The sequence below is a fragment of the Phyllobates terribilis genome, unplaced genomic scaffold (assembly GCF_046119375.1).
Source record: "Phyllobates terribilis strain yellow unplaced genomic scaffold, ASM4611937v1 Scaffold_3__8_contigs__length_932513732, whole genome shotgun sequence".
NCBI classification, from domain to species: domain Eukaryota; kingdom Metazoa; phylum Chordata; class Amphibia; order Anura; family Dendrobatidae; genus Phyllobates; species Phyllobates terribilis.
Window position 1 is genome coordinate 2362751 of NW_027362763.1, and position 23527 is coordinate 2386277.

The 23527-nt window shown below is 37.2% G+C and overlaps 5 non-coding genes across 5 annotated transcripts; all 5 read left to right on the top strand.

Moving 5' to 3' along the window:
• Positions 1–937: 937 nt before the first annotated feature.
• TRNAG-CCC (transfer RNA glycine (anticodon CCC)) lies at positions 938–1009 on the top strand. The gene has a single exon. It is a non-coding gene; the product is annotated as a tRNA-Gly (tRNA).
• A 5278-nt stretch (positions 1010–6287) lies between these two features.
• On the top strand, positions 6288–6359 carry TRNAG-CCC (transfer RNA glycine (anticodon CCC)). Its single transcript has one exon. It is a non-coding gene; the product is annotated as a tRNA-Gly (tRNA).
• Positions 6360–9295: 2936 nt separating this feature from the next.
• Positions 9296–9367, top strand: TRNAG-UCC (transfer RNA glycine (anticodon UCC)). The gene has a single exon. It is a non-coding gene; the product is annotated as a tRNA-Gly (tRNA).
• A 2770-nt stretch (positions 9368–12137) lies between these two features.
• On the top strand, positions 12138–12209 carry TRNAG-UCC (transfer RNA glycine (anticodon UCC)). Its single transcript has one exon. It is a non-coding gene; the product is annotated as a tRNA-Gly (tRNA).
• A 4358-nt stretch (positions 12210–16567) lies between these two features.
• On the top strand, positions 16568–16639 carry TRNAG-UCC (transfer RNA glycine (anticodon UCC)). Its single transcript has one exon. It is a non-coding gene; the product is annotated as a tRNA-Gly (tRNA).
• Positions 16640–23527: the final 6888 nt, after the last annotated feature.

The following is a 23527-nucleotide window of genomic DNA, read 5'->3' on the forward strand; positions in this document are numbered from 1 at the left end:
TAAGAAGAAAACATGGCTTCTGTAAGTGTTGGTGGTATAGTGGTGAGAATAGCTGCCTTCCAAGCTGTTGACCCGGGTTTGATTCCCGGCCAATGCATGAATTGTTTTTCACATTTGGTGATGCTTTTAGTCTGTTTTAATTTTTCGTGTTAAGGCTCATGCTCTTCTTTCTTCTTAGAGTTTAGCAACCACGAAAATGAGAAAAAAATTGAAGAGAATATTTCTTAGATTTTTTTCAACTGTCTCATCTAACTGATCTTCTGCTCTTCAGTTGTTGATTAAATACTTTGTAGGGTTAGTCTCCAATACGAAAGCAATGTCAGGGTTGGCATTGGTGTTATGCTCGTGGGTGTAGTTGCTTTTAAAACAATAGGCCATAGTTTAATTCTTGAAGAACTCATTGTTTTTTTGCATTTGGTGGTGTTTGGAATCTTTTTCACTTTCTGTGCTAAGGCTTATGCTTTTATTTCTTTCTTGGTAACACTTTAGCTACCTTAGTGGGCAGAAAGCAAAGCTAATTGAGAGAATTTGTAGGCAGAGGTGGAAAAGCTACATAACTGATTCCAAAAACTCCTCTGTCTTTAGAGTTAGTGTTAAAAATGCCAAAAATGGCAGAGGTCTTTAGGGGGAATTTGGTGCTGCTGTTGACTCTTTGTAATCTGTTTGAGCTAAGGCTCATAGTGTACTTTCTTTCTTGGTAAGAGTTTAGTTACATTATTGTCAAAAAAGTGAAACTAATTGAGAGAATTGTAAGAATTGGTGTAAAAGCTCCATAGCTGATTCACAAGAATTCATCTTTGAGTTTTGGACAATGCTTTGCCTTGTTTTTAAACTTTTTAGTAATTGGCTCTTTCAAGACATATTCAGTCCTCCTTTTTCTAAGTAAAACTTTAGCAGATTTAACAGCCATAATCCCAAACCAGTTAAGTTGGTTCATGCATTGGTGGTATAGTGGTGAGCATAGCTGCTTCCCAAGCAGTTGACCCAGGTTCGATTCCCGGCCAATGCAATACTTATGTAGTTTTTATTTTTTCCTGGCACGTCTTACTTTTTACTAATAATTTTGTATTGTTAGTGCAGAAAATGTAAGAAAAAAACATGGCTTTTGTAAGAGTTGGTGGCATAGTGGTGAGCATAGCTGCCTTCTAAGCAGTTGACCTGGGTTCGATTCCCGGCCAACGCATGAATTGTTTTTCACATTTGGTGATGCTTTTAGTCTGTTTTAATTTTTCGTGTTAAGTCTCAGGCTCTTCTTTCTTCTTAGAGTTTAGCATCCACGAAAATTAGAAAAAAATTGAAGAGAATATTTCTTAGCTTTTTTTCAACTGTCCATTCTTACTGATCTTCTGCTCTTCAGTTGTTGATTGAACACTTTGTAGGGTTAGTCTCCAATATGAAAGCAATGTCAGGGTTGGCATTGGTGTTATGCTGGTGGGTGTAGTTGCTTTTAAAACAATAGGCCATAGTTTAATTCTTGAAGAACTCATTGTTTTTTTGCATTTGGTGGTGTTTGGACTCTTTTTCACTTTCTGTGCTAAGGCTTATGCTTTTATTTCTTTCTTGGTAACACTTTAGCTACCATAGTTGGCAAAAAGCAAAGCTAATTGAGAGAATTTGTAGGCAGAGGTGGAAAAGCTACATAACTGATTCCAAAAACTCCTCTGTCTTTAGAGTTAGTGTTAAAAATGCCAAAAACGGCAAAGGTCTTTAGGGGGAATTTGGTGCTTCTGTTGACTCTTTGTAATCTGTTTGAGCTAAGGCTCATAGTGTACTTTCTTTCTTGGTAAGAGTTTAGTTACCTTATTGGCAAAAAAGTGAAAATAATTGAGAGAAATGTAAGAATTGGTGGAAAAGCTACATAGCTGATTCACAAGAATTCATCTTTGAGTTTTGGACAATGCTTTGCCTTGTTTTTAAACTTTTTAGTAATTAGCTCTTTCAAGACCTATTCAGTCCTTCTTTTTTAAGTAAAACATTAGCAGATTTAACAGCCAAAATCCCAAACCAGTTAACTTGGTTCATTCATTGGTGGTATAGTGGTGAGCATAGCTGCTTCCCAAGCAGTTGACCCGGGTTCGATTTCCAGCCAACGCAATACTTATGTAGTTTTATTTCTGGCATATCATACATTTTACAAACTATTTTGTAATGTTAGTGCAGAAAATGTAAAAAAAAAAGCTGACCATGTAAGCATTGGTGGTATAGTGGTGAGCATAGCTGCCTTCCAAGCAGTTGACCCGGGTTCAATTCCCTGCCTATAAAAAACATGTGTGTTTTTTTTTTTTCAGGCACGTCATACTTTTTACTAACAATTTTGTAGGGTTAGTGCAAAAAATGTGAAAAAAATGCTGGGTACCTTAAGCATTTTTGGTATAGTGGTGAGCAAACCTTCCCTCCAAGCAGTTGACCTGCGATTGATTCCTGGTCAATGCAATACTTATGTGGGGGTTTTTTTCCTGGCACGTCTTACTTTTTACTAATAATTTCGTATTGTTAGTGCAGAAAATGTAAGAAAAAAACATGGCTTCTGTAAGTGTTGGTGGTATAGTGGTGAGAATCGCTGCTTTCCAAGTAGTTGATCCAAGTTTGATTCTCAGCCAACGCTTGAATTGTTTTTCACATTTGGTGATGCTTTTAGTCTGTTTTAATTTTTCGTGTTAAGTCTCAGGCTCTTCTTTCTTCTTAGAGTTTAGCAACCACGAAAATGAGAAAAAAATTGAAGAGAATATTTCTTAGCTTTTTTTCAACTGTCTCATCTAACTGATCTTCTGCTCTTCAGTTGTTGATTAAACACTTTGTAAGGTTAGTCTCCAATATAAAAGCAATGTCAGGGTTGGCATTGGTGTTATGCTGGTGGGTGTAGTTGCTTTTAAAACAATAGGCCATAGTTTAATTCTTGAAGAACTCATTGTTTTTTTGCATTTGGTGGTGTTTGGACTCTTTTTCACTTTCTGTGCTAAGGCTTATACTTTTATTTCTTTCTTGGTAACACTTTAGCTACCTTAGTGGGCAGAAAGCAAAGCTAATTGAGAGAATTTGTAGGCAGAGGTGGAAAAGCTACATAACTGATTCCAAAAACTCCTCTGTCTTTAGAGTTAGTGTTAAAAATGCCAAAAATGGCAGAGGTCTTTAGGGGTAATTTGGTGCTGGTGCAGACTCTTTGTAATCTTTTTGAGCTAAGGATCATAGTGTACTTTCTTTCTTGGTAAGAGTTTAGTTACCTTATTGGTAAAAAAGTGAAAATAATTGAGAGAATTGTAAGAATTGGTGGAAAAGCTCCATAGCTGATTCACAAGAATTCATCTCTGAGTTTTGGACAATGCTTTGCCTTGTTTTTAAACTTTTTAGTAATTGGCTCTTTCAAGACATATTCAGTCCTCCTTTTTTTAAGTAAAACTTTAGTAGATTTAACAGCCATAATCCCAAATCCCTCAAGTTTGTTCATGCATTGGTGGTATAGTGGAGAGCATAGTTGCTTCCCAAGCAGTTAACCTGGGTTCGATTCCCGGCCAATGCAATACATATGTAGTTTTATTTCTGGCATATCATACATTTTACAAACTATTTTGTAATGTTAGTGCAGAAAATGTAAAAAAAAAAGCTGATCCTGTAAGCATTGGTGGTATAGTGGTGAGCATAGCTGCCTTCCAAGCAGTTGACCTGGGTTCGATTCCTGGCCAATGCAAAACATGGGTGTGTTTTTTTTTCAGGCACGTCATAATTTTTACTAACAATTTTGTAGGGTTAGTGCAGAAAATGTGAAAAAAATGCTGGGTACCTTAAGCATTTTTGGTATAGTGGTGAGCAAACCTGCCTTCCAAGCAGTTGACCTGCGATTGATTCCTGGTCAATGCAATACTTATGTGGGTTTTTTTTTCCTGGCACGTCTTACTTTTTACTAATAATTTTGTATTGTTAGTGCAGAAAATGTAAGAAAAAAACATGACTTCTGAAAGTGTTGGTGGTATAGTGGTCAGCATATCTGCCTTGCAAGCATTTGACCCGGGTTCAATTCCCTGCCAACGCATGAATTGTTTTTCACATTTGGTGATGCTTTTAGTCTGTTTTAATTTTTCGTGTTAAGGTTCATGCTCCTCTTTCTTCTTAGAGTTTAGCAACCACGAAAATGAGAAAAAAATTGAAGAGAATATTTCTTAGATTTTTTTCAACTGTCTCATCTAACTGATCTTCTGCTCTTCAGTTGTTGATTAAATACTTTGTAGGGTTAGTCTCCAATATGAAAGCAATGTCAGGGTTGGCATTGGTGTTATGCTGGTGGGTGTAGTTGCTTTTTAAACAATAGGCCATAGTTTAATTCTTGAAGAACTCATTGTTTTTTGCATTTGGTGGTGTTTGGAATCTTTTTCACTTTCTGTGCTAAGGCTTATGCTTTAATTTCTTTCTTGGTAACACTTTAGCTACCTTAGTGGGCAGAAAGCAAAGCTAATTGAGAGAATTTGTAGGCAGAGGTGGAAAAGCTACATAACTGATTCCAAAAACTCCTCTGTCTTTAGAGTTAGTGTTAAAAATGCCAAAAATGGCAGAGGTCTTTAGGGGGAATTTGGTGCTGCTGTTGACTCTTTGTAATCTGTTTGAGCTAAGGCTCATAGTGTACTTTCTTTCTTGGTAAGAGTTTAGTTATCTTATTGGCAAAAAAGTGAAAATAATTGAGAGAAATGTAAGAATTGGTGGAAAAGCTCCATAGCTGATTCACAAGAATTCATCTTTGAGTTTTGGACAATGCTTTGCCTTGTTTTTAAACTTTTTAGTAATTGGCTCTTTCAAGACATATTCAGTCCTCCTTTTTTAAGTAAAACTTTAGCAGATTTAACAGCCAAAATCCCAAACCAGTCAAGTGGGTTCATGCATTGGTGGTATAGTGGTGAGCATAGCTGCTTCCTAACCAGTTGACCCAGGTTTGATTCCCGGCCATTGCAATACTTATGTAGATTTATTTCTGGCATATCATACATTTTACAAACTATTTTGTAATGTTAGTGCAGAAAATGTAAAAAAAAAAGCTGGTCTTGTAAGCATTGGTGGTATAGTGGTGAGCATAGCTGCCTTCCAAGCAGTTGACTCGGGTTTAATTCCCTGCCAATACAAAACATCTGTGTTTTTTTTTTTCAGGCACGTCATACTTTTTACTAACAATTTTGTAGGGTTAGTGCAGAAAATGTGAAAAAAATGCTGGGTACCTTAAGCATTTTTGGTATAGTGGTGAGCAAACCTGCCCTCCAAGCAGTTGACCTGCGATTGATTCCTGGTCAATGCAATACTTATGTGGGGGTTTTTTTCCTGGCACGTCTTACTTTTTACTAATAATTTCGTATTGCTAGTGCAGAAAATGTAAGAAAAAAACATGGCTTCTGTAAGTGTTGGTGGTATAGTGGTGAGAATCGCTGCTTTCCAAGTAGTTGATCCAAGTTCGATTCTCAGCCAACGCATGAATTGTTTTTCACATTTGGTGATGCTTTTAGTCTGTTTTAATTTTTCGTGTTAAGTCTCAGGCTCTTCTTTCTTCTTAGAGTTTAGCAACCACGAAAATGAGAAAAAATTTGAAGAGAATATTTCTTAGCTTTTTTTCAACTGTCTCATCTAACTGATCTTCTGCTCTTCAGTTGTTGATTAAACACTTTGTAAGGTTAGTCTCCAATATAAAAGCAATGTCAGGGTTGGCATTGGTGTTATGCTGGTGGGTGTAGTTGCTTTTAAAACAATAGGCCATAGTTTAATTCTTGAAGAACTCATTGTTTTTTTGCATTTGGTGGTGTTTGGAATCTTTTTCACTTTCTGTGCTAAGGCTTATGCTTTGATTTCTTTCTTGGTAACACTTTAGCTAACTTAGTGGGCAGAAAGCAAAGCTAATTGAGAGAATTTGTAGGCAGAGGTGGAAAAGCTACATAACTGATTCCAAAAACTACTCTGTCTTTAGAGTTAGTGTTAAAAATGCCAAAAATGGCAGAGGTCTTTAGGGGTAATTTGGTGCTGGTGCTGACTCTTTGTAATCTTTTTGAGCTAAGGCTCATAGTGTACTTTCTTTCTTGGTAAGAGTTTAGTTACCTTATTGGCAAAAAAGTGAAAATAATTGAGAGAATTGTAAGAATTGGTGGAAAAGCTCCATAGCTGATTCACAAGAATTCATCTTTGAGTTTTGGAAAATGCTTTGCCTTGTTTTTAAACTTTTTAGTAATTGGCTCTTTCAAGACATATTCAGTCCTCCTTTTTTTAAGTAAAACTTTAGCAGATTTAACAGCCATAATCCCAAACCAGTCAAGTTGGTTCATGCATTGGTGGTATAGTGGTGAGCATAGCTGCTTCCCAAGCAGTTGACCCGGGTTCGATTCCCGGCCAATGCAATACTTATGTAGTTTTATTTCTGGCATAACATACATTTTACAAACTATTTTGTAATGTTAGTGCAGAAAATGTAAAAAAAAAGCTGATCCTGTAAGCATTGGTGGTATAGTGGTGAGCATAGCTGCCTTCCAAGCAGTTGACCCGGGTTCAATTCCCAGCCAATACGAAACATCGGTGGGTTTTTTTTTCAGGCACGTCATACTTTTTACTAACAATTTTGTAGGGTTAGTGCAGAAAATGTGAAAAAAATGCTGGGTACCTTAAGCATTTTTGGTATAGTGGTGAGCAAACCTGCCTTCCAAGCAGTTGACCTGCGATTGATTCCTGGTCAATGCAATACTTATGTGGGGGTTTTTTTCCTGGCACGTCTTACTTTTACTAATAATTTCGTATTGTTAGTGCAGAAAATGTAAGAAAAAAACATGGCTTCTGTAAGTGTTGGTGGTATAGTGGTGAGCATAGCTGCCTTCCAAGTAGTTGACCCGAGTTTGATTCTCAGCCAACGCATGAATTGTCTAACACATTTGGTGATGCTTTTAGTCTGTTTTAATTTTTCGGGTTAAGGCTCATGCTCTTCTTTCTTCTTAGAGTTTAGCAACCACGAAAATGAGAAAAAAATTGAAGAGAATATTTCTTAGATTTTTTTCAACTGTCTCATCTAACTGATCTTCTGCTCTTCAGTTGTTGATTAAATACTTTGTAGGGTTAGTCTCCAATACGAAAGCAATGTCAGGGTTGGCATTGGTGTTATGCTGGTGGGTGTAGTTGCTTTTAAAACAATAGGCCATAGTTTAATTCTTGAAGAACTCATTGTTTTTTTGCATTTGGTGGTGTTTAGAATCTTTTTCACTTTCTGTGCTAAGGATTATGCTTTTATTTCTTTCTTGGTAACACTTTAGCTACCTTAGTGGGCAGAAAGCAAAGCTAATTGAGAGAATTTGTAGGCAGAGGTGGAAAAGCTACATAACTGATTCCAAAAACTCCTCTGTCTTTAGAGTTAGTGTTAAAAATGCCAAAAATGGCAGAGGTCTTTAGGGGTAATTTGGTGCTGGTGCTGACTCTTTGTAATCTTTTTGAGCTAAGGCTCATAGTGTACTTTCTTTCTTGGTAAGAGTTTAGTTACCTTATTGGCAAAAAAGTGAAAATAATTGAGAGAATTGCAAGAATTGGTGGAAAAGCTCCATAGCTGATTCACAAGAATTCATCTTTGAGTTTTGGACAATGCTTTGCCTTGTTTTTAAACTTTTCAGTAATTGGCTCTTTCAAGACATATTCAGTCCTCCTTTTTTTAAGTAAAACTTTAGCAGATTTAACAGCCATAATCCCAAACCAGTCAAGTTGGTTCATGCTTTGGTGGTATTGTGGTGAGCATAGCTGCTTCCCAAGCAGTTGACCTGGGTTTGATTTCCAGCCAATGCAATACTTATGTAGCTTTATTTCTGGCATATCATACATTTTACAAACCATTTTGTAATGTTAATGCAGAAAATGTAAAAAAAAAGCTGACCCTATAAGCATTGGTGGTATAGTGGTGAGCATAGCTGCCTTCCAAGCAGTTGACCTGGGTTCAATTCCCGGCCAATACTAAACATTGGTGTTTTTTTTTTCAGGCACGTCATACTTTTTACTAACAATTTTGTAGGGTTAGTGCAGAAAATGTGAAAAAAATGCTGGGTACCTTAAGCATTTTTGGTATAGTGGTGAGCAAACCTGCCTTCCAAGCAGTTGACCTGCGATTGATTCTTGGTCAATGCAATACTTATGTGGGTTTTTTTTTCCTGGCACGTCTTACTTTTTACTAATAATTTCGTATTGATAGTGCAGAAAATGTAAGAAAAAAACATGGCTTCTGTAAGTGTTGGTGGTATAGTGGTGAGAATCGCTGCCTTCCAAGTAGTTGACCCGAGTTTGATTCTCAGCCAATTTATGAATTGTTTTTCACATTTGGTGATGCTTTTAGTCTGTTTTAATTTTTCGTGTTAAGTCTCAGGCTCTTCTTTCTTCTTAGAGTTTAGCAACCACGAAAATGAGAAAAAAAATGAAGAGAATATTTCTTAGCTTTTTTTCAACTGTCTCATCTAACTGATCTTCTGCTCTTCAGTTGTTGATTAAACACTTTGTAGGGTTAGTCTCCAATATGAAAGCAATGTCAGGGTTGGCATTGGTGTTATGCTGGTGGGTGTAGTTGCTTTTAAAACAATAGGCCATAGTTTAATTCTTGAAGAACTCATTGTTTTTTTGCATTTGGTGGTGTTTGGACTCTTTTTCACTTTCTGTGCTAAGGCTTATGCTTTTATTTCTTTCTTGGTAACACTTTAGCTACCTTAGTTAGCAAAAAGCAAAGCTAATTGAGAGAATTTGTAGGCAGAGATGGAAAAGCTACATAACTGATTCCAAAAACTCCTCTGTCTTTAGAGTTAGTGTTAAAAATGCCAAAAATGGCTGAGGTCTTTAGGGGTAATTTGATGCTGGTGCTGACTCTTTGTAATCTTTTTGAGCTAAGGCTCATAGTGTACTTTCTTCCTTGGTAAGAGTTTAGTTACCTTATTGGCAAAAAAGTGAAAATAATTGAGAGAATTGTAAGAATTGGTGGAAAAGCTCCATAGCTGATTCACAAGAATTCATCTTTGAGTTTTGGACAATGGTTTGCCTTGTTTTTAAACTTTTTAGTAATTGGCTCTTTCAAGACATATTCAGTCCTCCTTTTTTTAAGTAAAACTTTAGCAGATTTAACAGCCATAATCCCAAACCAGTCAAGCTGGTTCATGCATTGGTGGTATAGTGGTGAGCATAGTTGCTTCCCAAGCAGTTGACCCGGGTTCGATTCCCGGCCAATGGAATACTTATGTAGTTTTATTTCTGGCATATCATACATTTTACAAACTATTTTGTAATGTTAGTGCAGAAAATGTAAAAAAAAAAGCTGATCCTGTAAGTATTGGTGGTATAGTGGTGAGCATAGCTGCCTTCCAAGCAGTTGACCCAGGTTCGATTCCTGGCCAATGCAAAACATAGGTGTGTTTTTTTTTCAGGCACGTCATAATTTTTACTAACAATTTTGTAGGGTTAGTGCAGAAAATGTGAAAAAAATGCTGGGTACCTTAAGCATTTTTGGTATAGTGGTGAGCAAACCTGCCTTCCAAGCAGTTGACCTGCGATTGATTCCTTGTCAATGCAATACTTATGTGGGTTTTTTTTTCCTGGCACGTCTTACTTTTTACTAATAATTTTGTATTGTTAGTGCAGAAAATGTAAGAAAAAAACATGGCTTCTGTAAGTGTTGGTGGTATAGTGGTGAGCATAGCTGCCTTCCAAGCAGTTGACCCGGGTTCAATTCCTGGCCATCGTATGAATTGTTTTTCACATTTGGTGATGCTTTTAGTCTGTGTTAATTTTTCGTGTTATGGCTCATGCTCTTCTTTCTTCTTGGAGTTTAGCAACCACGAAAATGAGAAAAAATTGAAGAGAATATTTCTTAGATTTTTTTCAACTGTCTCATCTAACTGATCTTCTGCTCTTCAGTTGTTGATTAAACACTTTGTAGGGTTAGTCTCCAATACGAAATCAATGTCAGGGTTGGCATTGGTGTTATGCTGGTGGGTGTAGTTGCTTTTAAAACAATAGGCCATAGTTTAATTCTTGAAGAACTCAATGTTTTTTTGCATTTGGTGGTGTTTGGACTCTTTTTCACTTTCTGTGCTAAGGCTTATGCTTTTATTTCTTTCTTGGTAACACTTTAACTACCTTAGTTGGCAAAAAGCAAAGCTAATTGAGAGAATTTGTAGGCAGAGGTGGAAAAGCTACATAACTGATTCCAAAAACTCCTCTGTCTTTAGAGTTAGTGTTAAAAATGCCAAAAATGGCAGAGGTCTTTAGGGGTAATTTGGTGCTGGTTCTGACTCTTTGTAATCTTTTTGAGCTAAGGCTCATAGTGTACTTTCTTTCTTGGTAAGAGTTTAGTTACCTTATTGGCAAAAAAGTGAAAATAATTGAGAGAATTGCAAGAATTGGTGGAAAAGCTCCATAGCTGATTCACAAGAATTCATCTTTGAGTTTTGGACAATGCTTTGCCTTGTTTTTAAACTTTTCAGCAATTGGCTCTTTCAAGACATATTCAGTCCTCCATTTTTTAAGTAAAACTTTAGCAGATTTAACAGCCATAATCCCAAACCAGTCAAGTTGGTTCATGCTTTGGTGGTATTGTGGTGAGCATAGCTGCTTCCCAAGCAGTTGACCTGGGTTTGATTTCCAGCCAATGCAATACTTATGTAGCTTTATTTCTGGCATATCATACATTTTACAAACTATTTTGTAATGGTAATGCAGAAAATGTAAAAAAAAAAGCTGACCCTATAAGCATTGGTGGTATAGTGGTGAGCATAGCTGCCTTCCAAGCAGTTGACCTGGGTTCAATTCCCGGCCAATACTAAACATTGGTGTTTTTTTTTTCAGGCACGTCATACTTTTTACTAACAATTTTGTAGGGTTAGTGCAGAAAATGTGAAAAAAATGCTGGGTACCTTAAGCATTTTTTGTATAGTGGTGAGCAAACCTGCCTTCCAAGCAGTTGACCTGCGATTGATTCCTGGTCAATGCAATACTTATGTGGGGGGTTTTTTCTTGGCACGTCTTACTTTTTACTAATAATTTTGTATTGATAGTGCAGAAAATGTAAGAAAAAAACATGGCTTCTGTAAGTGTTGGTGGTATAGTGGTGAGAATCGCTGCCTTCCAAGTAGTTGACCTGAGTTTGATTCTCAGCGAATGTATGAATTGTTTTTCACATTTGGTGATGCTTTTAGTCTGTTTTAATTTTTCGTGATAAGTCTCAGGCTCTTCTTTCTTCTTAGAGTTTAGAAACCACGAAAATGAGAAAAAAAATGAAGAGAATATTTCTTAGCTTTTTTTCAACTGTCTCATCTAACTGATCTTCTGCTCTTCAGTTGTTGATTAAACACTTTGTAGGGTTAGTCTCCAATATGAAAGCAATGTCAGGGTTGGCATTGGTGTTATGCTGGTGGGTGTAGTTGCTTTTAAAACAATAGGCCATAGTTTAATTCTTGAAGAACTCATTGTTTTTTTGCATTTGGTGGTGTTTGGACTCTTTTTCACTTTCTGTGCTAAGGCTTATGCTTTTATTTCTTTCTTGGTAACACTTTAGCTACCTTAGTTGGCAAAAAGCAAAGCTAATTGAGAGAATTTGTAGGCAGAGGTGGAAAAGCTACATAACTGATTCCAAAAACTCCCCTGTCTTTAGAGTTAGTGTTAAAAATGCCAAAAATGGCAGAGGTCTTTAGGGGTAATTTGGTGCTGGTGCTGACTCTTTGTAATCTTTTTGAGCTAAGGCTCATAGTGTACTTTCTTTCTTGGTAAGAGTTTAGTTACCTTATTGGCAAAAAAGAGAAGATGATTGAGAGAATTGTAAGAATTGGTGGAAAAGCTCCATAGCTGATTCACAAGAATTCATCTTTGAGTTTTGGACAATGCTTTGCCTTGTTTTTAAACTTTTTAGTAATTGGCTCTTTCAAGACATATTCAGTCCTCCTTTTTTTAAGTAAAACTTTAGCAGATTTAACAGCCATAATCCCAAACCAGTCAAGTTGGTTCATGCATTGGTGGTATAGTGGTGAGCATAGCAGCTTCCCAAGCAGTTGACACGGTTTCGATTCCCAGCCAATGCAATACTTATGTAGTTTTATTTCTGGCATATTATACATTTTACAAACTATTTTGTAATGTTAGTGCAGAAAATGTAAAAAAAATAGCTGACCCTGTAAGCATTGGTGGTATAGTGGTGAGCATAGCTGCCTTCCAAGCAGTTGACCCGGGTTCAATTCCCGGCCAATACAAAACATCGGTGTTTTTTTTTTTCAGTCACGTCATACTTTTTACTAACAATTTTGAAGGGTTAGTGCAGAAAATTTGAAAAAAATGCTGGGTACCTTAAGCATTTTTGGTATAGTGGTGAGCAAACATGCCTTCCAAGCAGTTGACCTGCGATTGATTCCTGGTCAATGCAATACTTATGTGGGTTTTTTTTTTTCAGGCACGTCATACTTTTTACTAACAATTTTGTAGGGTTAGTGCAGAAAATGTGAAAAAAACGCTGGGTACCTTAAGCATTTTTGGTATAGTGGTGAGCAAACCTGCCTTCCAAGCAGTTGACCTGCGATTGATTCCTGGTCAATGCAATGCTTATGTGGGGGGTTTTTTCTTGGCACGTCTTACTTTTTACTAATAATTTCGTATTGATAGTGCAGAAAATGTAAGAAAAAAACATGGCTTCTGTAAGTGTTGGTGGTATAGTGGTGAGAATCGTTGCCTTCCAAGTAGTTGACCTGAGTATGATTCTCAGCCAATGTATGAATTGTTTTTCACATTTGGTGATGCTTTTAGTCTGTTTTAATTTTTCGTGTTAATTCTTAGGCTCTTCTTTCTTCTTAGAGTTTAGCAACCACGAAAATTAGAAAAAAATTGAAGAGAATATTTCTTAGCTTTTTTTCAACTGTCTCATCTAACTGATCTTCTGCTCTTCAGTTGTTGATTAAACACTTTGTAGGGTTAGTCTCCAATATGAAAGCAATGTCAGGGTTGGCATTGGTGTTATGCTGGTGGGTGTAGTTGGTTTTAAAACAATAGGCCATAGTTTAATTCTTGAAGAACTCATTGTTTTTTTGCATTTAGTGGTGTTTGGACTCTTTTTCACTTTCTGTGCTAAGGCTTATGCTTTTATTTCTTTCTTGGTAACACTTTAGCTACCTTAGTTGGCAAAAAGCAAAGCTAATTGAGAGAATTTGTAGGCATAGGTGGAAAAGCTACATAACTGATTCCAAAAACTCCTCTGTCTTTAGAGTTAGTGTTAAAAATGCCAAAAATGGCATTAAGGGGTAATTTGGTGCTGGTGCTGACTCTTTGTAATCTTTTTGAGCTAAGACTCCTAGTGTACTTTCTTTCTTGGTAAGAGTTTAGTTACCTTATTGGCAAAAAAGTGAAAATAATTGAGAGAATTGTAAGAATTGGTGGAAAAGCTCCATAGCTGATTCACAAGAATTCATCTTTGAGGTTTGGACAATGCTTTGCCTTGTTTTTAAACTTTTTAGTAATTGGCTCTTTCAAGACATACTCAGTCCTCCTTTTTTAAGTAAAACTTTAGCAGATTTAACAGCCAAAATCCCAAACCAGTCAAGTGGGTTCATTCATTGGTGGTATAGTGGTGAGCATAGTTGCTTCCCAAGCAGTTGACCCGTGTTCGATTTCCAGCCAATGCAATACTTATGTAGTTTTATTTCTGGCATATCATACATTTTACAAACTATTTTGTAATGTTAGTTCAGAAAATGTAAAAAAAAAAGCTGACCCTGTAAGCATTGGTGGTATAGTGGTGAGCATTGCTGCCTTCCAAGCAGTTGACCCTGGTTCAATTCCCGGGCAATACAAAACATTGGTGTTTTTTTTTTTCAGGCATGTCATACTTTTTACTAACAATTTTGTAGGGTTAGTGCAGAAAATGTGAAAAAAATGCTGGGTACCTTAAGCATTTTTGGTATAGTGGTGAGCAAACCTGCCTTCCAAGCAGTTGACCTGCGATTGATTCCTGGTCAATGCAATACTTATGTGGGTTTTTTTTTCCTGGCTCGTCTTACTTTTTACTAATAATTTCGTATTGTTAGTGCAGAAAATGTAAGAAAAAAACATGGCTTCTGTAAGTGTTGGTGGTATAGTGGTGAGAATCCCTGCCTTCCAAGTAGTTGACCCGAGTTCGATTCTCAGCCAACGCATGAAATGTTTTTCACATTTGGTGATGCTTTTAGTCTCTTTTAATTTTTCGTGTTAAGTCACAGGCTCTTCTTTCTTCTTAGAGTTTAGCAACCACGAAAATGAGAAAAAAATTGAAGAGAATATTTCTTAGCTTTTTTTCAACTGTCTCATCTAACTGATCTTCTGCTCTTCAGTTGTTGATTAAATACTTTGTAGGGTTTGTCTCCAATATGAAAGCAATGTCAGGGTTGGCATTGGTGTTATGCTGGTGGGTGTAGTTGCTTTTAAAACAATAGGCCATAGTTTAATTCTTGAAGAACTCATTGTTTTTTTGCATTTGGTGGTGTTTGGACTCTTTTTCACTTTCTGTGCTAAGGCTTATGCTTTTATTTCTTTCTTGGTAACACTTTAGCTACCTTAGTGGGCAAAAAGCAAAGCTAATTGAGAGAATTTGTAGGCAGAGGTGGAAAAGCTACATAACTGATTCCAAAAACTCCTCTGTCTTTAGCGTTAGTGTTAAAAATGCCAAAAATGGCAGAGGTCTTTAGGGGTAATTTGGTGCTGGTTCTGACTCTTTGTAATCTTTTTGAGCTAAGGCTCATAGTGTACTTTCTTTCTTGGTAAGAGTTTAGTTACCTTATTGGCAAAAAAGTGAAAATAATTGAGAGAATTGCAAGAATTGGTGGAAAAGCTCCATAGCTGATTCACAAGAATTCATCTTTGAGTTTTGGACAATGCTTTGCCTTGTTTTTAAACTTTTCAGCAATTGGCTCTTTCAAGACATATTCAGTCCTCCATTTTTTAAGTAAAACTTTAGCAGATTTAACAGCCATAATCCCAAACCAGTCAAGTTGGTTCATGCTTTGGTGGTATTGTGGTGAGCATAGCTGCTTCCCAAGCAGTTGACCTGGGTTTGATTTCCAGCCAATGCAATACTTATGTAGCTTTATTTCTGGCATATCATACATTTTACAAACTATTTTGTAATGGTAATGCAGAAAATGTAAAAAAAAAAGCTGACCCTATAAGCATTGGTGGTATAGTGGTGAGCATAGCTGCCTTCCAAGCAGTTGACCTGGGTTCAATTCCCGGCCAATACTAAACATTGGTGTTTTTTTTTTCAGGCACGTCATACTTTTTACTAACAATTTTGTAGGGTTAGTGCAGAAAATGTGAAAAAAATGCTGGGTACCTTAAGCATTTTTTGTATAGTGGTGAGCAAACCTGCCTTCCAAGCAGTTGACCTGCGATTGATTCCTGGTCAATGCAATACTTATGTGGGGGGTTTTTTCTTGGCACGTCTTACTTTTTACTAATAATTTTGTATTGATAGTGCAGAAAATGTAAGAAAAAAACATGGCTTCTGTAAGTGTTGGTGGTATAGTGGTGAGAATCGCTGCCTTCCAAGTAGTTGACCTGAGTTTGATTCTCAGCGAATGTATGAATTGTTTTTCACATTTGGTGATGCTTTTAGTCTGTTTTAATTTTTCGTGATAAGTCTCAGGCTCTTCTTTCTTCTTAGAGTTTAGAAACCACGAAAATGAGAAAAAAAATGAAGAGAATATTTCTTAGCTTTTTTTCAACTGTCTCATCTAACTGATCTTCTGCTCTTCAGTTGTTGATTAAACACTTTGTAGGGTTAGTCTCCAATATGAAAGCAATGTCAGGGTTGGCATTGGTGTTATGCTGGTGGGTGTAGTTGCTTTTAAAACAATAGGCCATAGTTTAATTCTTGAAGAACTCATTGTTTTTTTGCATTTGGTGGTGTTTGGACTCTTTTTCACTTTCTGTGCTAAGGCTTATGCTTTTATTTCTTTCTTGGTAACACTTTAGCTACCTTAGTTGGCAAAAAGCAAAGCTAATTGAGAGAATTTGTAGGCAGAGGTGGAAAAGCTACATAACTGATTCCAAAAACTCCCCTGTCTTTAGAGTTAGTGTTAAAAATGCCAAAAATGGCAGAGGTCTTTAGGGGTAATTTGGTGCTGGTGCTGACTCTTTGTAATCTTTTTGAGCTAAGGCTCATAGTGTACTTTCTTTCTTGGTAAGAGTTTAGTTACCTTATTGGCAAAAAAGAGAAGATGATTGAGAGAATTGTAAGAATTGGTGGAAAAGCTCCATAGCTGATTCACAAGAATTCATCTTTGAGTTTTGGACAATGCTTTGCCTTGTTTTTAAACTTTTTAGTAATTGGCTCTTTCAAGACATATTCAGTCCTCCTTTTTTTAAGTAAAACTTTAGCAGATTTAACAGCCATAATCCCAAACCAGTCAAGTTGGTTCATGCATTGGTGGTATAGTGGTGAGCATAGCAGCTTCCCAAGCAGTTGACACGGTTTCGATTCCCAGCCAATGCAATACTTATGTAGTTTTATTTCTGGCATATTATACATTTTACAAACTATTTTGTAATGTTAGTGCAGAAAATGTAAAAAAAATAGCTGACCCTGTAAGCATTGGTGGTATAGTGGTGAGCATAGCTGCCTTCCAAGCAGTTGACCCGGGTTCAATTCCCGGCCAATACAAAACATCGGTGTTTTTTTTTTTCAGTCACGTCATACTTTTTACTAACAATTTTGAAGGGTTAGTGCAGAAAATTTGAAAAAAATGCTGGGTACCTTAAGCATTTTTGGTATAGTGGTGAGCAAACATGCCTTCCAAGCAGTTGACCTGCGATTGATTCCTGGTCAATGCAATACTTATGTGGGTTTTTTTTTTTCAGGCACGTCATACTTTTTACTAACAATTTTGTAGGGTTAGTGCAGAAAATGTGAAAAAAACGCTGGGTACCTTAAGCATTTTTGGTATAGTGGTGAGCAAACCTGCCTTCCAAGCAGTTGACCTGCGATTGATTCCTGGTCAATGCAATGCTTATGTGGGGGGTTTTTTCTTGGCACGTCTTACTTTTTACTAATAATTTCGTATTGATAGTGCAGAAAATGTAAGAAAAAAACATGGCTTCTGTAAGTGTTGGTGGTATAGTGGTGAGAATCGTTGCCTTCCAAGTAGTTGACCTGAGTATGATTCTCAGCCAATGTATGAATTGTTTTTCACATTTGGTGATGCTTTTAGTCTGTTTTAATTTTTCGTGTTAATTCTTAGGCTCTTCTTTCTTCTTAGAGTTTAGCAACCACGAAAATTAGAAAAAAATTGAAGAGAATATTTCTTAGCTTTTTTTCAACTGTCTCATCTAACTGATCTTCTGCTCTTCAGTTGTTGATTAAACACTTTGTAGGGTTAGTCTCCAATATGAAAGCAATGTCAGGGTTGGCATTGGTGTTATGCTGGTGGGTGTAGTTGGTTTTAAAACAATAGGCCATAGTTTAATTCTTGAAGAACTCATTGTTTTTTTGCATTTAGTGGTGTTTGGACTCTTTTTCACTTTCTGTGCTAAGGCTTATGCTTTTATTTCTTTCTTGGTAACACTTTAGCTACCTTAGTTGGCAAAAAGCAAAGCTAATTGAGAGAATTTGTAGGCATAGGTGGAAAAGCTACATAACTGATTCCAAAAACTCCTCTGTCTTTAGAGTTAGTGTTAAAAATGCCAAAAATGGCATTAAGGGGTAATTTGGTGCTGGTGCTGACTCTTTGTAATCTTTTTGAGCTAAGACTCCTAGTGTACTTTCTTTCTTGGTAAGAGTTTAGTTACCTTATTGGCAAAAAAGTGAAAATAATTGAGAGAATTGTAAGAATTGGTGGAAAAGCTCCATAGCTGATTCACAAGAATTCATCTTTGAGGTTTGGACAATGCTTTGCCTTGTTTTTAAACTTTTTAGTAATTGGCTCTTTCAAGACATACTCAGTCCTCCTTTTTTAAGTAAAACTTTAGCAGATTTAACAGCCAAAATCCCAAACCAGTCAAGTGGGTTCATTCATTGGTGGTATAGTGGTGAGCATAGTTGCTTCCCAAGCAGTTGACCCGTGTTCGATTTCCAGCCAATGCAATACTTATGTAGTTTTATTTCTGGCATATCATACATTTTACAAACTATTTTGTAATGTTAGTTCAGAAAATGTAAAAAAAAAAGCTGACCCTGTAAGCATTGGTGGTATAGTGGTGAGCATTGCTGCCTTCCAAGCAGTTGACCCTGGTTCAATTCCCGGGCAATACAAAACATTGGTGTTTTTTTTTTTCAGGCATGTCATACTTTTTACTAACAATTTTGTAGGGTTAGTGCAGAAAATGTGAAAAAAATGCTGGGTACCTTAAGCATTTTTGGTATAGTGGTGAGCAAACCTGCCTTCCAAGCAGTTGACCTGCGATTGATTCCTGGTCAATGCAATACTTATGTGGGTTTTTTTTTCCTGGCTCGTCTTACTTTTTACTAATAATTTCGTATTGTTAGTGCAGAAAATGTAAGAAAAAAACATGGCTTCTGTAAGTGTTGGTGGTATAGTGGTGAGAATCCCTGCCTTCCAAGTAGTTGACCCGAGTTCGATTCTCAGCCAACGCATGAAATGTTTTTCACATTTGGTGATGCTTTTAGTCTCTTTTAATTTTTCGTGTTAAGTCACAGGCTCTTCTTTCTTCTTAGAGTTTAGCAACCACGAAAATGAGAAAAAAATTGAAGAGAATATTTCTTAGCTTTTTTTCAACTGTCTCATCTAACTGATCTTCTGCTCTTCAGTTGTTGATTAAATACTTTGTAGGGTTTGTCTCCAATATGAAAGCAATGTCAGGGTTGGCATTGGTGTTATGCTGGTGGGTGTAGTTGCTTTTAAAACAATAGGCCATAGTTTAATTCTTGAAGAACTCATTGTTTTTTTGCATTTGGTGGTGTTTGGACTCTTTTTCACTTTCTGTGCTAAGGCTTATGCTTTTATTTCTTTCTTGGTAACACTTTAGCTACCTTAGTGGGCAAAAAGCAAAGCTAATTGAGAGAATTTGTAGGCAGAGGTGGAAAAGCTACATAACTGATTCCAAAAACTCCTCTGTCTTTAGCGTTAGTGTTAAAAATGCCAAAAATGGCAGAGATCTTTATGGGGAATTTGGTGCTGCTGTTCACTCTTTGTAATCTGTTTGACCTAAGGCTCATAGTGTACTTTCTTTCTTGGTAAGAGTTTAGTTACCTTATTGGCAAAAAAGTGAAAATAATTGAGAGAATTGTAAGAATTGGCGGAAAAGCTCCATAGCTGATTCACAAGAATTCATCTTTGAGTTTTGGACAATGCTTTGCCTTGTTTTTAAACTTTTTAGTATTTGGCTCTTTCAAGACATATTCAGTCCTCCTTTTTTTTAAGTAAAACTTTAGCAGATTTAACAGACATGATCCCAAACCAGTCAAGCTGGTTCATGCATTGGTGGTATAGTGGTGAGCATAGCTGCTTCCCAAGCAGTTGACCCGGGTTTGATTCCCAGCCAATGCAATACTTATGTAGTTTTATTTCTGGCATATCATACATTTTACAAACTATTTTGTAATGTTAGTGCAGAAAATGTAAAAAAAAAAGCTGATCCTGTAAGCATTGGTGGTATAGTGGTGAGCATAGCTGCCTTCCAAGCAGTTGACCCGGGTTTGATTACTGGCCAATGTAAAACATGGGTGTGTTTTTTTTTCAGGCACGTCATAATTTTTACTAACAATTTTGAAGGGTTAGTGCAGAAAATGTGAAAAAAATGCTGGGTACCTTAAGCATTTTTGGTATAGTGGTGAGCAAACCTGCTTTCCAAGCAGTTGACCTGCGATTAATTCCTGGTCAATGCAATACTTATGTGGGTTTTTTTTTCCTGGCACGTCTTACTTTTTACTAATAATTTCGTATTGTTAGTGCAGAAAATGTAAGAAAAAAACATGGCTTCTGTAAGTGTTGGTGGTATAGTGGTGAGAATCGCTTCCTTCCAAGTAGTTGACCCGGGTTCGATTCCTGGCCAACGCATGAAAACGCATGAATTGTTTTTCACATTTGGTGATGCTTTTAGTCTCTTTTAATTTTTCGTGTTAAGTCTCAGGCTCTTCTTTCTTCTTAGAGTTTAGCAACCACGAAAATGAGAAAAAAATTGAAGAGAATATTTCTTAGATTTTTTTCAACTGTCTCATCTAACTGATCTTCTGCTCTTCAGTAGAGATGAGCGTTGTTCTACTCGAACTGTTCGCCAATCTCAAATTCGAGCTGTTTTGGGCAGTGTTTGAGCCGTTCGGCGAACACGAACAATTTGAGAAAAATTCGGCTGTTCGAGGTTATGTTCGATAACTGTTCGTGCACCAAAATCATAACTGGATTTTTTCTCAGTAATGATGAAAATTAATGTTAATACGCAGTTTGAGTGTACAGCGGGGTGGGGGGAGGGGCAGGGGATGGATCTCTGCAGGAACAATGAAGATCTCCATTTTTTTTTCTCTTTCCCGCATTTGCAGTGGGGAGGTGCAATCTGTCAGCCCATCAGCAGCGCATACACGGAGCGAAGTGCTTTTTTTCACACAAGCAAGGGCATGTGTCATTGGCAGTGTATGTCACATGTCCTTGCCCTATAAGACCAAGCCATTTTCCCCGTCGCCACCATTTTCTCACTGCTGCAGCTGCGTGTTAGACGGCACCGCTCTTGCTGTGTGCGCTATACCTTGTTAATTTCAAGCCAATTTTCGCACAAATCTACAGATAGCTTGGGAGTAGGGAATAGTTGTGATTGCAGTCCTTGTAAGGACTAGGTTACAGCATTTCCTACGACTTTTATCAGGCAGGTCTGTGCTCTTAAATAGATAGATTGTGGGAGTAAAGACTAATTGTAATTGGAGTCCTTTTCAGGACTAGGTTACATCAGTTCCTATCAGTTTTTGCCAGGCAGGTCTGTGCCAGTGCTGTGCAAGTTTTTTTCACAGCATTTGGCTGAATCTAGCAAAGCTAATCCTTTTTGGCCTATTGCAGAGTGTGTTAGTCAGTGGAGTAGCCTATCTGTATTGCAAGATATACCACCTGTGTATAGAATACCAATTTTTTTACTGCACCTAGTGAAGTAAAATCTTTTGGGCATAGCATCATTCTATTAGTCCATCTATACTGACCTCCATCAGGTTGCAAATTGAATATAATTTTTTTCTGCATCTAGCTCTGAAAAAATATTGGGCTTCTAGCTGTGTGTGGGACTTGTTGTATTAGTCCATCTATACTGACCTCCATCAGGTTGCAAACTGCATATATTTTTTTCTTCATCTACCTCTGAAAAAATATTGGGCTTCTAGCTGTGTGTGGGACTTGTTCTATTAATCCATCTATACTGACCTCCATCAGGTTGCAAACTGCATATATTTTTTTCTTCATCTACCTCTGAAAAAATATTGGGCTTCTAGCTGTGTGTGGGACTTGTTCTATTAATCCATCTATACTGACCTCCATCAGGTTGCAAACTGAATATATTTTTTTCTGCATCTACCTCTGAAAAAATATTGGGCTTCTAGCTGTGTGTGGGACTTGTTCTATTAATCCATCTATACAGACCTCCATCAGGTTGCAAACTGAATATATTTTTTTCTGCATCTACCTCTGAAAAAATATTTGGCTTCTAGCTGTGTGTGGGACTTGTTCTATTAATCCATCTATACAGACCTCCATCAGGTTGCAAACTGAATATATTTTTTTCTGCATCTACCTCTGAAAAAATATTGGGCTTCTAGCTGTGTGTGGGACTTGTTCTATTAATCCATCTATACAGACCTCCATCAGGTTGCAAACTGAATATATTTTTTTCTGCATCTACCTCTGAAAAAATATTGGGCTTCTAGCTGTGTGTGGGACTTGTTCTATTAATCCATCTATACAGACCTCCATCAGGTTGCAAACTGAATATATTTTTTTCTGCATCTACCTCTGAAAAAATATTGGGCTTCTAGCTGTGTGTGGGACTTGTTCTATTAATCCATCTATACAGACCTCCATCAGGTTGCAAACTGAATATATTTTTTTCTGCATCTACCTCTGAAAAAATATTGGGCTTCTAGCTGTGTGTGGGACTTGTTCTATTAATCCATCTATACAGACCTCCATCAGGTTGCAAACTGAATATATTTTTTTCTGCATCTACCTCTGAAAAAATATTGGGCTTCTAGCTGTGTGTGGGACTTGTTCTATTAATCCATCTATACAGACCTCCATCAGGTTGCAAACTGAATATATTTTTTTCTGCATCTACCTCTGAAAAAATATTGGGCTTCTAGCTGTGTGTGGGACTTGTTCTATTAATCCATCTATACAGACCTCCATCAGGTTGCAAACTGAATATATTTTTTTCTGCATCTACCTCTGAAAAAATATTGGGCTTCTAGCTGTGTGTGGGACTTTCTCTATTAGTCCATCTATACTGACCTCCATCAGGTTGCAAATTAAAAATAATTTTTTTCTGCATCTACCTCTGAAAAAATATTGGGCTTCTAGCTGTGTGTGGGACTTTCTCTATTAGTCCATCTATACTGACCTCCATCAGGTTGCAAATTAAAAATAATTTTTATCTGCATCTAGCTCTGAAAAAATATTTGGCCTTCTAGCAGTGTGTGGGACTTTCTCTATTAGTCCATCTATACTGATCTCCATCAGGTTGCAAATTAAAAATAATTTTTTTCTGCATCTACCTCTGAAAAAATATTGGGCTTCTAGCTGTGTGTGGGACTTTCTCTATTAGTCCATCTATACTGACCTCCATCAGGTTGCAAATTAAAAATAATTTTTATCTGCATCTAGCTCTGAAAAAATATTTGGCCTTCTAGCAGTATGTGGGACTTTCTCTATTAGTCCATCTATACTGACCTCCATCAGGTTGCAAATTGAATATAATTTTTTTCTGCATCTAACCCAGCCAATAGTTTTGGCCTAATACCACAGTTTGGCCACTCAGCTCTGCTCGGTTCCCATCCATTGTTTTTTTGTGCAAACAACTCCAGAGTTGTTAATTAGTTAACCACCAAAATGAGTGGAAAAAGGCCTGCTGCTGGTGGAAAGGGGAATAGGCCTGTTGGGAAGGGGAAAAAAGGTTGTGTCCGTGGGGTAGGTGTTAAAGCAACAGTAACATCTGCAGAAGAAAGACCATCTTCCAGCCAAACTAAAATGTCTACTTCTTTTAGCGGACAATGTGATAAGATCCCTTTCTTACGGCCACGCCAATTGCTACAAATTCCAGATGAGGCACAAAAACAGCAGGTGCTTCAACGGATATCAATTGCTCCTTTAAGTGGGCTCTCCTCCACATCAACTTCAACATCACAAATACTCCAGTCCTCAAAGGTGTCACCCCAATCGCACTTGCTTCCTCACAGCTCCCAAATCTCCAGCTGCCCGTCTGAGTATGAGGTAGAACAGATGGTTGAGTCTGCAGAGCTGTTTACTCATACTATAGCCTGGGAATCAGAGGTCGACTCCAGCGCTTCTGTGAATCCAGACGAGGAAATGATCTGCACTGATGCCCAGAATCTTTATGAGTCGGATCC